General features: G+C 48.5%; 1 long non-coding RNA gene across 1 annotated transcript in view; it reads left to right on the top strand.

The window, feature by feature from the left end:
• Nucleotides 1-14,382, top strand: part of LOC112396417 (uncharacterized) — a 35,319-nt gene that overhangs the window by 6,753 nt on the left and 14,184 nt on the right. The window contains exons 2-4 of the long non-coding RNA XR_003002559.1: nt 8,931-9,068; nt 11,297-11,470; nt 13,281-13,338. This is a non-coding gene — a long non-coding RNA (uncharacterized LOC112396417). The remainder of the gene's footprint in view (nt 1-8,930; nt 9,069-11,296; nt 11,471-13,280; nt 13,339-14,382) is intronic.

The raw sequence follows: 14,382 nt of genomic DNA on the forward strand, positions 1-14,382 counted from the left end.
GGTCAAACAGCCGCTGCTGAGAAACCTTGCCTTCAGAGAGTGATTTTCCTGGTCTCTCACCAACTCACATGCTGCTAAACCAAACAAAATGTATATGGGGGATTCATAACAAGAGAGGGCTCGATGGTGACCGAGAACATACAGCAAGTCCTGAACCATCAAACACTTTGAAGAACACCAGCAGACAGCTCTAGGGAGCCACTTCTCTGAGTTTAGGCATCGTCTTCTGAAGTCCGTTAAGCATCTAGCCTCTCACTGTGTTACAGTCAAGTTAATTGGCAAAGGGAGTTCCATGGAACCTCTGTCCTCTAAGAGTTTACAATATGAGATGGAGAGTAATAACTGGGCAGCGCTTTCTATAAAGCTGAGATGAACAAATAAAGGGAGAAGTCAGGCCATGCCAATTGTACAAGCTGGGAGCTGAGTATATTCTGAGAGATGGTGAGGGAGGATAAGAGTCAGCACAGGTGAGTAAGGTGGCACTGAAGGAACGTAAGAGACGGCCTTCAGATGGTGCCCACCTGTACCTTCATTTATCTATACTTTCACTAAAGTATGCACTGCATGCTTCCAGGCAGTAAAAGTACAGAAGGCACAGTCTCTGTGCCCCTAAGATTCACACAAATAAGCAAAATACAAAAATGTCATTTTGAGAGGTACAGCAAGTGGATGTTATAGTGTTTGGTGAAGGGGGTGATGCCTGCACGTGGTAGAACTTGCATTTGACCTGGGCCCGGAGCCTGGGTGCCGCTGGGGGCAGCTGAGCTTGCCTGAGAGCCCCAGACCAGGGATGCAGGCTGGGGATTAGGTATCAGGCTGACAAGCATCTCTGTAAAGGGCATTCTGATTTACGGTATCTGTTCTGGCTTGTCTTTTGGCCACTCAGCAAAACTCTCTGCACTTCAGTTTCTCTCTCCTTCCCGTTTCCAAGCAATTAAGACCATACCTACTCTTATTAGGAACCACGACCGTGTGAAGCCCTGTGGAGCGTAGTGGCAAGATGATCAACATCAGTGAGGTTCAAGAGAGATGTTAGCAGTTCTTACTCACGGGGCCTCTAGTGTTGTTTACGTGCCTCTGACCCCACTCAGTAACAGCAACTCAGAAACCTACCCAGGCAAAAAGTCACACGCTTTGAAGACATACTAATGTTTCAATGGCCTAAACATTTTCCAGGACCAAGTCTTTACCAGAGCTGCAAACAAGCAGTCAGATGGACTGCCCTGTGAGCTTTCTCCTCTACCATGAAGCCACAGAAAGGTCAGCAGCCGGACACAGAAAGAGGAGAAGGGTCCTGAATAAACACAGACAGTTTAATCAACCATGAAGAAAACCAGGAGTTGACTGAAAGTGCTTTGTCAGGAAGAGAAGCGAGGCCCCTGCCCTCAGAGAAAGGCGAGGAAGGTTGGAGGTCATCTAGCAGCAGAGATGGCCACTGACCACAGAGGCCACTGCGGAGGCACCAAGGGCCTGGTGGGGATGTCAGGGAGGGGAGGGGTGGCAACCAGCGTTTGGCTATTTTCCAAAGAATAGGACAAATAAACGTTCCCTAGAAAGAAGATGGAATTTTAGCTCAATAAGAAGGGAAGATACTGTTTTAAAACCTCCATAATTACTTAAGAGTTGGTTACTCCTTCAAGCTTATGTCCATCAAGCCTGTCATTTCTGATTCCAGACTCCTCAGGGAATTTTAAAAACTGGTTTATTCAAATTACATCAGTCTCCTTTACTTGCATCTAAAAAAATCAAGGTCAAGCTATGTTGATGTGAGAAAGAGAATTTAGATGAATGAGGGCTGACACAGAGTCTCTGGCCCTGTAATTACTTTCTTTGTAAACCTGAATACCGGATCAGATGGATGCCTTCTCCACACTTTTTGTCTTATTTATGGAATACCTTTAAACAATGGAATCTGGAACCTCCAGCAACGTTGTGTCCAAATATATCCAAGCCTGTTTGTTTATGTTTTTAACTGAAAGTCAAACAATTTTACACCAACTTGTCTATGGTATCATTGGAAATGCATATTTTTAGAAAATTCTTGAGAATTTTGCATACCATTAAAGTAACTTGACATCATACCTTATATTTCCCAGCTGTGATTGCTGTTGGAATGAAACCAGGGGAAGCATTCCAGAAAGTCTTCAGCCTGAAAGGTTTGCTTAAAGAATTCTGATTCCACTAGAAAACCGTTTCTTTTAAGATGGCTTTACCATTTTCCAATGGCTCATGTAATATGGTTGGTTTGTTCTCATTACAATTAAAGGTGCAATTCATTCAAGAGTCTTTAACTTCATTAAAGCAAGGCTTTCTATCAATGTTATCAAGCACTGATGGGCTTCTAATCGGACATTCTCAGCAGGTAGGAAAACAACTTCCAGACCCTCTGATTTTGTATGAAGCAATGCTCATTTCTACACAAAGACTTTCATTTCTGTGATCTGGCCTGGTAAAATGTTGATTCCTTCATGCTCAGTCTAGTTTATTTGAGTCCCAGGTCTGTGGGCCTGATAATATATAGAGGAGGATAATTTATATGGGAAGACAGTTGTGCTGTTTATATTCAATACTTGAGGATTAGGAAAAATTTAAACCAATTAAGAATTCCCATCATCAGGAGTTTCTTAGAAGGAAATGACTTTTCAAGGCATGTGGGAATTATCAAGAACGTAATTTTCCCCTGAGATGATGTGTTGGTACACAAGAGGAGTGTTGGCAGGATATCCAGAGGAACTGATAACTCGCACATGAGGAAATGAGTCGCTACTTTCAAGGCTACATGACAGGAGACCAGGGCATATTTTCCCCATTTATCTTTTCATTTTAAAGAGTAGTGGAATTCGGTTACATCTTGATTGTTCAGTATAATAAAGGATATGTGAGACAGGGATAGAAAAACCACAAATGGTGATAAAATAAGAAAACCAGGGATTACTTTTTTTTCCTGTTTATTAACATTCACACCGAGCTGTGTACTTTGGTTACCATGGCCTCGTGGTATCTCATGTCACAGGCCACACCGTATAAAATCACAGAGGCCACGACAGGCAGGAAGAGAGGCGGGGCCTCGTCTGAGTAATACAAACAGCCCAGTGTGTTGGATGTGAGCCTGGGTGCACTGCGGCCTGAGGCGCCCAGCCCAGGAGCCGGCTGGCTGCCGCCCCACCTCTTCTCCTGCCTCCGCCTGCCCCCTAGTGGACGGCCGTGGGAAAGCGCGGGAGTCCGCCTGGGGGTCTTTGACGGGGCTGGGATGCGACTCCCTGAGAGCGGGCCTCCCCCAGCCCTGTTCCCAGGCACTCTCGGTCAATTTCCTGGAGAATCAGGGTTCCGCCTGGCATGCTCTGAAGTCTCCCTAGGATGAACACCATCATTTCCTATGTCGTCTTCCCCATTTTCCTCTGCCTCTGCCTGCCTGATCCCCCGCTGGCCGGCACCTGCCCTTGTGCAATCCCCACATGAGACATGCCTTTTCTAGAAAGGACAAATTATTCCTTCTTTGGGTCCTGCAAACTGTAGAGAACCAACCCAGTACGGTGCTATTGAACCCATTCCCACTGTAGGGGCCTCTTATGCCTCCTATATGTCCCTATAGCCATTCATTTATTCATCAGGTACCTACTAGATGCCGCACCCTGCGCCCGGCCCTGGAGACACGGAGGAAACCGGGCCAAGGTTCCCACCTGCCTGGAGGAGCACACAGCGCAGAGGGACAGCTCATCCATCAGGTGCCGTGTGACGAGGCTCACACCTCTACAAAGACAAGAGTGCAGCGCTGCGGGAGCGAAGGCGGTGAGGGCAGAGGCTTTCTGGATTTGTTGTGGGTTCTCGTCACAGCAGGCTTAGCCCCACAGCTGCTTTGTTCGAACAACTCGGAAAAGTAAATGCGGCGGGCACGGGCTGTCCGGACCCCACACACCCCTAGGATACCCTGGCTGTGCTGCGCATTTTCATCCCTGCCCAAGTCACAGAGATGCGATGGTGCTGACAGGAGGCAGACGTCACCCGGAGCCCCTCAGATGGGGCTCGATTTTCCCACCGTGGCAGCCCTCAGCTCCTGCCAACACTCTCCTCTGGCTTGCTCACTTCAAGCCTCCCTGAATTTTTCTGAGGCCCGGGTTTCCCACATCGCTGATTCACAGAGATGGAAGACCTAGAAAAGAAAAAAAAGGTAACTCTCTCAAATGACTCAGGAGCCCTCTTGGACCCTGTGATCTGTGTATCGACCTGCACTGTAAAAGCTGAGAGTAATAATATTGTCAGCTGTGTAAGGAAAGCTGGAAGAAAAACGGATTAACATTCTTCTGAACTCCTGGCTCCTGGCAAAAATTAGTGTCGCGAGGATGGATTCTCAGCCACGGTCTGACAGCGGAATACCTCATCCAGAGGTGAAGGTACCTGTAAAGACCCCCGGAAGATGACAAGTTCCTGGGGCCTGGGCCGCATTTGCTCCTTTTCTCTTTCTCTCTCTCTCTCTCTCTCTCTCTCTCTCTGATGAAGTAAATGTTTGTGGGATGAATGGTTGCCACCTCCAGCCCTGTCAAGCCCTGGAAGAAACACGGGCTGGCAAATGAAACCAACTGGCAGGCCCTAGACGCTTGCATTTAAGATTCATGAACAAAGAAGAGGAAATGACTTGTGTGCTACGAAACTACTGAGAGATGTGACGGCCGAGGAAGGATGGGAATCGCCTACGGGAGAGGAGCGGGTGGGGGGACAATTCTCCGCCGGGGTCGGGGCGGGGGGTGTAGGGCGCTGGTAAGAGGGCGCAGAAGCACCAGCGGGGGAAGCCAGAGCAAGGCGGTCATTTCGCCCCCAGCGGAGAAGGGTGGAGCTGCGGGTCAGCAGCGGATGGCGCCTGCGAGGTGTTCAGAAGGCAGAGCCAGAGACCTCTGGGAATTGACCCGAAATCCTTGGTTTTCCCTGAGGCGGCTGTGGCCTGGGGGAAGGGAAGTTACATATAGCTATAAATGTTGTGCACTCTGCAACTTTTGCAATTAGTCTAAAGAAACTCCAACATCCTATTTTAGGACGGCGTGCATTCAAATTTTCATCCTGTGCCCCAGCTCTGGGTTCCATGAAGTCCTTATTCTTCCCGCATTCCTGCTTTTCCTCCATGTACCCTTAATAGCACCCATAATTCACTCACTTCAAGTCAACAAATATGGATTGAATGCCCACTCTTTGCCGGGTCATACTAGGTACCAAGAATACAACGTCAGCAAACACAGACATGATCCCTGCCCTCATGGAACTTACACAATGGAAAAGGAGACGACCTTGATCAAATAACCACACAAATTAACATGACACTGCAATGTGTGGTGCCCCAAGTACATAATAAGGGGTTTGATTTAATAAGGGATATCAGGGAAATCTCTGAGGAATTGATGAGTGAAATGAAATCTGAAGGAATAGGATTAACTAGGGCAGGCGGGTCCGTGCGGCATGGCGCTTGTGTCTTCAAAGTCGTGAAAGACTCGAGTGTGACCACAGCACAAACAGGGAGGTGGGCAGCATGCATGATAGGGCTGGATTCGAGCCAGGCCATTCACAGGGAGCCACTGAAGTGCTTAAGTGGACAGGCGATGTGATCAAATGTGCATTTTAGAAAGATTGCTCTGGCCACAAGAGTTTGGAAAGAAGAGCTTGGAAAGGGTCATAAGTGGATGTCATGAGACCAGTTAGGAAGCTGTTATAGGTGAATTCAAGACTAGGAGAAGAGCCACAGAGGAGAGAAAGGGGGAAGATTCTATATAGGAGGCACAACTGTCAGGACGTGGTGACAGAGTAGATAGGCTTACAATGTATTCCACACCTATACCATCTTCCAACAACCTCCCCTGCAATGAGCCCTCTCTTCATGGGCTAGATTGCTATACAAATACAACTGAGATACAAATACAACTTCCCCCTCTTCCAGGTTTACCCCTAAGGATGCCTTCCTTCATGGTTTCTTTCTAGCTTCCTCTAGAAACGAAGGGAAGGAAGGTCTGTGATGCCTGGAACATATCAAAGGTCATGGATTGAAATGACAACTCAGATTACAGGACTGTCGACTCCCGTGACCTTAACTGAAGGGCTGAGGAGTTGATAGCAGACCAAGAGAGCCTTACAACACTGCAGGCTGCTACAGTGTTGGATCTGCTGATTGAGTTGAGTGCTTAAAATTCATGTATTGTCCAATTAATCAAAGTATTCTTCTACCACACATTTAGAGGATGCCATGTAAAATTTCTGCATCAGCTGGGGGTGGAACTAGCTACCTAGGATCCTTGCTTCTGCAAAACAGCCATTGATCTGTTCCAGAAATGGTGTTTTATCACTGTGCTGTGCTAACAGGGACTGGAAGGGACTGGAAGATGAACAAAAGTGTCCTGCCTTCCAGGAGTTGCAATCTAGCCCATCTGCCAATCAGGACAGCACAGCATGAGTGATAAAGTACAGGCAGAGGCGAAGCCCAGGGCAGGGGACAGGAGCTCTGTCTGGCGGCGTTAGGAAGGTTAGGAAGGTTTTCCAGAAGACACATCTGAGCAAGGTGTCAAGGGGTGAGCAGAAATTTATATGGAGAAGAGGAGACTGCTTATTTCAGGCAGAAGAAACAGCTCATATAAAGACACAAAAATACCTAGGAGTAAGATGTAGCCAAAAAGTGGGCCCATGGCGGGGGCTATAGCAGGAGGTGAGGCTGGAGACACACCTCTGGTGAGGTCACTGGAAGCTCCTAACTACCTGCTTAAGGGAATATTAGTATTTCTATTGTATAACAAGTTACTCCAAAACTTAGGTGCTTAAAACAACAGTCATGTATTATCTCACAGTTTCTGTGGGTCAGCAGTCCAGACGTAGTTTAGTGGTCCTCTGGCTCCGGGTCTCACAGGCTGCAGTCAAGGTGTCAGCCAGGGCTACGGTCATCTCAAGGGTCCACTGAGGGAGGCTCCGCCTCCAGGCTCGCTCACATGGCTGTTGGCCGTCCTCAGGTCCTCACTGGCTCCTGGCTGGAGACATCAGTTCCTTACCACATGGGCCTATCCATAGGGAAGCTCATGACATGGCAGTTATGGCAGAGAGACAGACGGAGATAGAGAGATAGAGAGGGAGAGAGAGAGAGAGATGTACAAAAAGACGTCTTCTGTTATCTAATCTCAGGAGTGACATCCCATCACTTTTGTCATCTTCTAAAGGGTCACTAGGCCCAGCCCATATGGGTCACTAGGTCCAGCCCATGTGAGAGGACTAGTAGATGATGGATCCTTGGGCCGTTTTAGAGGCTGCCTGCCGTAGGTACCATAGCTATTTCAGGCGCGATCCCAGCATTATCGCGTTCCACATAAATTATAGGGAAAGACGTATAATTTCACTGCGTATTAGTTTGTTTTTGTCAGTGGGTACACTCTGGTCCCCAGGAGCCCTGAAGAACAATGTGCTTCATTTCACATCTCTCCCTAAGCATTTTATACAACCCACTTGGCACTCATGCTGTTATTATTAGAGGGATTCAGCCAAAGCTGCCTGTGAGGATAGAGATAGATGGGAAGGTAGGGAGGCAGACAGAGGAAGTGATCAGGACCCCAAAGTGAATAAAGAAAAAGGTTACACGCCAACTGAAAATCAGAAATGAATCTGAGTGGAACTAAGTATCGAGGTTGACAGCTCATAACACGATGCCAACTTACCACAGCTTGGCAGTGCCCTTGGTTTTCCCACATGCAACTGAAAATAGCTAGCATTCATCCTGAGGGAGTGCTTCTAAAATAAGTAAATACTGGGAGCTATACCTCACTGCTTATTCAGGCTGGAAGCAGTCTGCAATTATTTTGCTGAAATTAGATACAAACTAAGTTGCCACTCCCGGAACCCTTTCTCCTGTACCATATCTCAGGAAAAAGACACTGAATTTTGAACTCGAATAGTTTAGATTTCTTAAAAATAAATGTGATAGCTGATAGGATATATGCAAAGGCAGATTATTAATACTAATCTCTTGTGAGACCTAACCTCTTCAGGAGCCTGGTTTTCTGATCTTCAGACCTGGGTTAACTTGCTAGGGACACAGTGACAGTCCAGTAAAGGTGACTGGAGGGACGGATCAACTTGCCCACACTTGAATATACTGTGTGGTACCACCTTAAATTAAACCTGTTGGGGATAGAAGAGAGGGGACTAGCATAGGATCCTCCGCTGGGATGGATATGGCTGGCTGTGCTCCCACTTTTCTTAGTGATCTGAAAGCTCTCAGGGTCTTTATCCATTTGGATACAGAAGTTCTGCTATGTTTTTAAAAGCCAAACAGAATAAACAAACATACATGCAAACAATAATAATGATCATTTGGGGGCATTTCCCCTCAACCTCAGCTAAAAAGGAACTGGAATACAGATAATGGGGGTGTTTGGCGGCCAGGGCAGGGGGTGGTTTCTGCTATGAAAGAGCCCCTGAATCATACTGTCTCCTTAATAAAACACCATCTTCTTTGACCTGCCTTTGGAAGAAGTGGATGAATATCTAAGAGCCCAGCTGTGCTGGAACCTGGGAGGCTGTGGTACTGCTGGGTTAGATGCTTGTCCACAGCTTTGACTTCCAACTTCCCTTTGCAGAGGGAAAGATTACTTTCTTCTCTTTGTGGGAGACATCAGTCATAGATGAAGCACGTTCATCCCCCCCCCACACATCCCCAACCCTATACCCTTATTGTGATCTGGTGCATCTTCGAAGTGCCAGATGAAATAAAGAGGTCCAAGTAACCTTTCCTCCTCAGTAAGGGGTTTGTTTTGTTCTGGTTTTGGTCACCATAATTCTCAGACAAAAACTTCTAAAAGGTTCCCCTAAGCAAACTCTTAAGATGGTAACCTCTACAACCTCCCTTTGATGTCAGGGGTCATTTCATGCGTCGTTTAACTTTTGAAATTATTTTCTGTGCCTCCTTTTTCCAGATTTGTCAGGGCTTGGGGAGGAAACGAAATGAAGTTCAATGGAATCAAAGTAGCCTGAGTGGTGTGAAGTGAGCTGATGTCAGCAGTGGTTCCCCACGCAGCTTGCGACCGTCTCCCATAGCACATCTCCTTGGACTGGTGAGTTCAGCACCATATTTATTCTGACAGACGAAAGCACAGGCACAGGCTCTGGCTGCCTCGTATCAGCTGAACATTGAAAGCAACCACCCTTTCTGGACATGCTTCTGCCTTCCCAGAACTTACCATGGTCTAAAAATCCCCGTTTAAAGAAGCAGGGCTTTCAGGACAAAGTCATACAGTAAACAGTGACAACCTGAATAGCATCCTGGTAGAAGGGCTCCTCTTCCTCGTCTCCTTCAGCCCACTGACCCAAACCTCCATGATCCCTGAGTAGAGAAAAGAAAATTCAGATCCATAACCTCGGACCTGGACATTCAAAAGATGGCAAACATGGAGAGAAAGGACTGAGGGGACCGACCGACAACGGCAATTTTAGAATGTTGAGATCTCATTTATTTTCACTGTTCAGGGAACTTTTTGATTAGCGTCCTTCTTCCTTTTCTGATTTCAAAGTAATAAATAATTCTTAACTTCCGGGGAGGGAATCCGCATTGGGAAGAGGAATAAGAAAGCTCACAGGATGAGTAGGGAAGAGGCTGCACTTGCGCTCCCACCTCCTCCCGCAACTCTCTCTCTCTCTCTCTCTCTCTCTCTCTCTCTCAACCAGTGTAAAAATAGCTGTCTAGGTTCTGTTATTCATCCCTAGGCAGCAATGAAGGTTGGGCCTCCCTGCAGTGCCAGCTGCCCTTTAGGAGCTTCTACTATCAGGTGATGTCTCACACCTCCCATTCCCCACTCCTAGTTGGATAACTGTCCTTGGTGACCTTAGACGTTTTCATTTTAATCAGCAGTATGGTTTTCGAGAGGAAAGTCCTCCCCGGCTTCCCGAGTCGGCGGAGCTGCGGGGCCGTCCCCTCCTCCACACCCCAGGCAGCAGTGCCAGAGGAGCGTTTCCATCTGTGTTGGGAAAGAACGGCCTCTCTGTGCCGCCCAGCACGTCCAGAGCGAGGGCGCGGAGGCTGGAACACACTCTCCCGCACGGGAACAGCTTTCCAGGGGCCTTGGGGGGAGGCTGTGGCCTTTCCCAACGAGGGCCAGGCGCATCCCCCGTGGGCCCGGCTCGTTTCTGGCAGGATCACCCCATCCCTACCGAGGGCACTGATTCCGCCGCGCCGGGGGAGGGAGCCGTCTCTGCACCCGGGGCCTGCAGTCGGGCCACCAGGCCTTGCACATGCACGTAGAGGGCCCGCATTGCTCTGGGCTCGGCGCGAGGGCGTCGGGCGAGGGCGCATGCATCAGCGGTAGGGCAGGGGAGTGCCCGCAGAGAGTACTGCCCGTTCGATCACGCTCTCTGTCCAGATTCCTGGCAACGTGTTGGGGACACTGCACTATTGGAATAGAGCCACAGAATGCTACAGGCTCCTTGGAGGGCGCTTGCTTCGTGCCTCCATTTTACAGATGAGGAAACTGAGATACAAGGAAGCATTGGGAACCGCCTAAAGCTGCATTTCTGAATTCTGCCAGCTGGGACCAGATCCAGCTCTTATTAGCGTGGTTTAGGCACTACTTCCCCGAGCGCTTATCTAGCGCCTGGATGTATCATGTCCTAAATGTATGTACGGTATGGAAGATAACCACGAATACATCAGAAGCAGTGTAACCGTGGCCACCCCAGACTTACACATAGAATGATACAGACCTGGGTTTGATTTGATGATTTGCAGGACTACACTGCTAGCTGGATAGCCTTGTGAAGCAATTAACCTCTCTAAGCCCTAGTTTCCTCGTCTGCAAAGCGGAGATAAAAAACAGGACCTACCTGCTAAGGTCACAGTGCTTAAATGAGATAAGGTGCACATTGCCTAGCACAAAGCCTGCACTTAGAAGTCACTCAAACATATTCATGCAATGTTTTGAGAAGTCGAAAGTGCTAGGCGCACAGGCTTTCATGAGACAGTCAGGGTACTCATTTCCAGACAGAAGTCGGCTGCCAGAGAGGGAAGGTACTTTCCCGCACGCAGCGCAGCACTTGGGAACACTCACACAGGGTTACGTGACCTGGCAAGACAGGGAAAGGAGGAAATGACCTCTGTTTATCTTTCCTGCTACTGCCCCGTCATTCCCCCTCCCTCTTTCCTTCCTCCCCTCCCAACCCTCACTGTGACTCCTGGTGGCTGCAGGGATACATCGGGACCTCTTATCAGGGTGAAATGTGTTCTGTGAGGTGATACAATTTACGTTTGAAGTTCTACTTTATCACAGGGGTCTCTCTCCTCTTTTCCTAGGCGGCACAGGCACAGGAAGGAGCAATGGGGTTAAGTGGATAAGAAGGAATGGTGGTTAAGCACCTAAGGTAACAGATTGGAGTCATCTTGAATCATAGATGACCAGCGATGAAGACCACCTGGTACAATGATGGTCCCTCTTGTTAAGGAAGAAGCAGTGAAAAACTGTGAAAGGTAAACCAGCATCAAATTTTAGACTCGGGGGCTTCCCTGGTGGCGCAGTGGTTGAGAGTCCGCCTGCCGATGCAGGGGACAAGGGTTCATGCCCCGGTCCAGGAAGATCCCACATGCCGCGGAGCGGCTGGGCCCGTGAGCCATGGCCGCTGAGCCTGCGCGTCCGGAGCCTGTGCTCCGCAATGGGAGAGGCCACAACAGTGAGAGGCCAGCGTACCGCAAAAAAAAAAAAAAAAAAAAAATTTAGACTCAAGTTAGAGCCCTGGTTTTCTGTGTCCCCCATAGTTCATTCACCCATTTACAGACACTGCTTTGGGGGACCCATTATATACTGCCAGGTACAAGGCATCTGCCTCAGTAAACAGGGAAAGGGGAAAGGAAAATAGGAATTCAGGACTCCCAGGTAGTTTGTGCAGCTTCACGAATGGTGATACCATTTACTGTGATAGCAAGTAAAGGAGTAGAAACTGGTCTGAGAGGAACATGGCGCGTTTTGAATATATATTTTAATGTGCCTATGGAACTTCCAGGGAAGACAGCCAGGAGGCAGTCAGGAGCATAGGTGCCAAGTATGGGAGAGAAGCCCGGAGATGCCCACTGGGAAAGGGTCGACACAGGTAGTCACTGAAGCTGGGGCGGGACTGAGATGACCCAGAGAGGGCAGGCAGACTGAGAAGATCATGGGATGGATGAGAACTGAACCTTGACACACACCAGCTTCTACAGATAAAATAGGTATCCTGAGGAGGGAGCAGAGGAGTGAGAAGAAAACTGGAAAAAAAGTGGCGTCAAACAGTCCAAATGAAGAGATTATCCAGGCTCAGGAGGTGGTTGGGAGTGGGAAATGACACAGAGGGGTTCAGCACACTAGTCCTGGAATGTGCCTGTTGATCTCAACAATGAGGAAGTTATTGACGCGTGTGACTCCAGTTTCGCTGGGGACATGAAAGCAGAAACCAAGCCACAGTGGGTTAGAAGTCAATGGAGTCCGGGCAGAGGAGCAGCAGGGGTAGTAGATACGGCCCACTGCTGCAGGAGAGTTGGTTGGCAGGCAAGGGGAAGTTACAACTGGGCGTGAGTTGTTTTTTTGATTGTTCGTTTGTGTGTTTGTTTGGGCCGAGCTGCAGGGCGTGTAGGATCTTAGTTCCCCAACCAGGGATGAACCCCGCACCCCCATCCCCTGCAGTGGAAGCTCATTGTCGTAACCACTGGACTGCCAGGGAAGTCCCTGGGCGTGAGTTTTTTGTCATTGTCTTTTTTGCTATGGGAAACTGAAACATGTTTAAAGGCTAAGGAGAAGCAGGAAGGGTTAATAGGATGGGGTCTCAGTAGAGCCTCCACAGGGGTGAATGGGAGGAGAGGGGATTCTGACCCCAGATAACCCAAAGGAAAGATTCCTCTCTCTTTGTTCTTTTCCTTCTACCATATAAGAGGAAGCAATGCATTTGCAAGGTTTAGGAATGGACTTGGGGAGTTCTTCAAAACCAGGTTCATCCTTGTCAGGTTCTAGCCATGGAAGCAATCTGACCATCAAATGCATTTAACCAGCCCCACTTGCATGTGAAGCTGTGCCGAATGCTACACAGCCATGTGAAATAGCTGCTGTTATTCCCGCGTCCATCAGGACTCCAAGTAGCAAGTGACTGAAACCCAGCTCTAACCAGCTAAACCCAAAATGGAATCCACTGGTTTGCTAAACTGGGCTACTGGCTTCAGGCATGGTTAGGTTAGGGTGCTTGAAAGATGTTGTCAGAAGGAATAGGGATTATGTTTTGAAGTTATTAGCGTGCTTTTCTCTTTTGCCTTTCAGAGCATATGAATCTAGTCTACTCAAGTTTGGAGGAGGGGATGAAGATTCTTTCCAGAAGGTATGCAAAGAGAAAGAAAAAGTAACACTCAGCTTCTGACATTCAAAAATAGAGTTTGTAGCAAAATGAGAGCCCTGTAATCCAAGCTCTTACCTTGAGAAAAATAGCCTCTACATTCCATTACCTTCCTCTTTAGAAGATCAAGGACTGGGTTTGGTAGACTAAACCTTGGGTTTTATGTATGAGACGTCTAGACAGAGGGAGAAAGGGGGATTGTGGGAGGACAGAAGCAACAGAACAAGACCAGAGGCCTGGGAGGAGCAACTGTGGTGGAAAAGTAATGATTAGCTCCACAGGCATGGGAAGACCCTGTCCCCTGCCACGGTTCCAGAAGTATGAGAGGGAGAGCCTGGGTAGCCTGATTTTGGTCTGACAGAGGGAGGCCCACAATGGACTTTTTAAGCTATGCTAGGTCCCCGTGTAGCTTGGACCTACCCAGATGTAGCAGCAAGTCTGTGGCCAGCTTACCAGGGTGATCACTGTGGTGGGGTGATGCAGTGGTACAGGCTGCCGGGTGGACCCCTGGGACCAGGACTGATAGGAATTCATGGCCAGAAGTCAGAAGCACCTGGAAGATCAAAGAAGAGACTACGTCAGCCAGGGAGCACTGCCTCAGACTTGTGGATAGACTACAAACTCGGCATCCACAGACGTCACATCAGAGGCTGGCAGCACACCCAGTCCAGGCAAAAAGTGGACCTTGTCCTGACATGGGCAGACACCGGGCAGCTATACTCAAGGGTGCATGCAAGGCCAGGAGTTCCCTTTCTCTCAACACCATGAGGATGCAGAAGCACAGTCCCTCCTTCTACTACCCCCACTATATATACCCTACAGGGATGATGGCCAAAACATTTAAAAATCTTACAGGCTCAGACATTGACCAGTCAGAACGGAGTGCCCTGCTGTGTCCAGGATTAACGTTTTCACTGATGGATTGTGGGGACCTTAGGGAAAAGTCCCAGGGAGGGGGCAGTGGGAGGTGCTTAGGGAATTCAAGGCAGCACCTGTTTACCAGCTTCTCCAGGCATATCTCAGTATTTT

This window comes from Neophocaena asiaeorientalis, unplaced genomic scaffold (assembly GCF_003031525.2).
Source record: "Neophocaena asiaeorientalis asiaeorientalis breed wild unplaced genomic scaffold, Neophocaena_asiaeorientalis_V1.1 scaffold50, whole genome shotgun sequence".
Taxonomy (NCBI): Eukaryota; Metazoa; Chordata; class Mammalia; order Artiodactyla; family Phocoenidae; genus Neophocaena; species Neophocaena asiaeorientalis.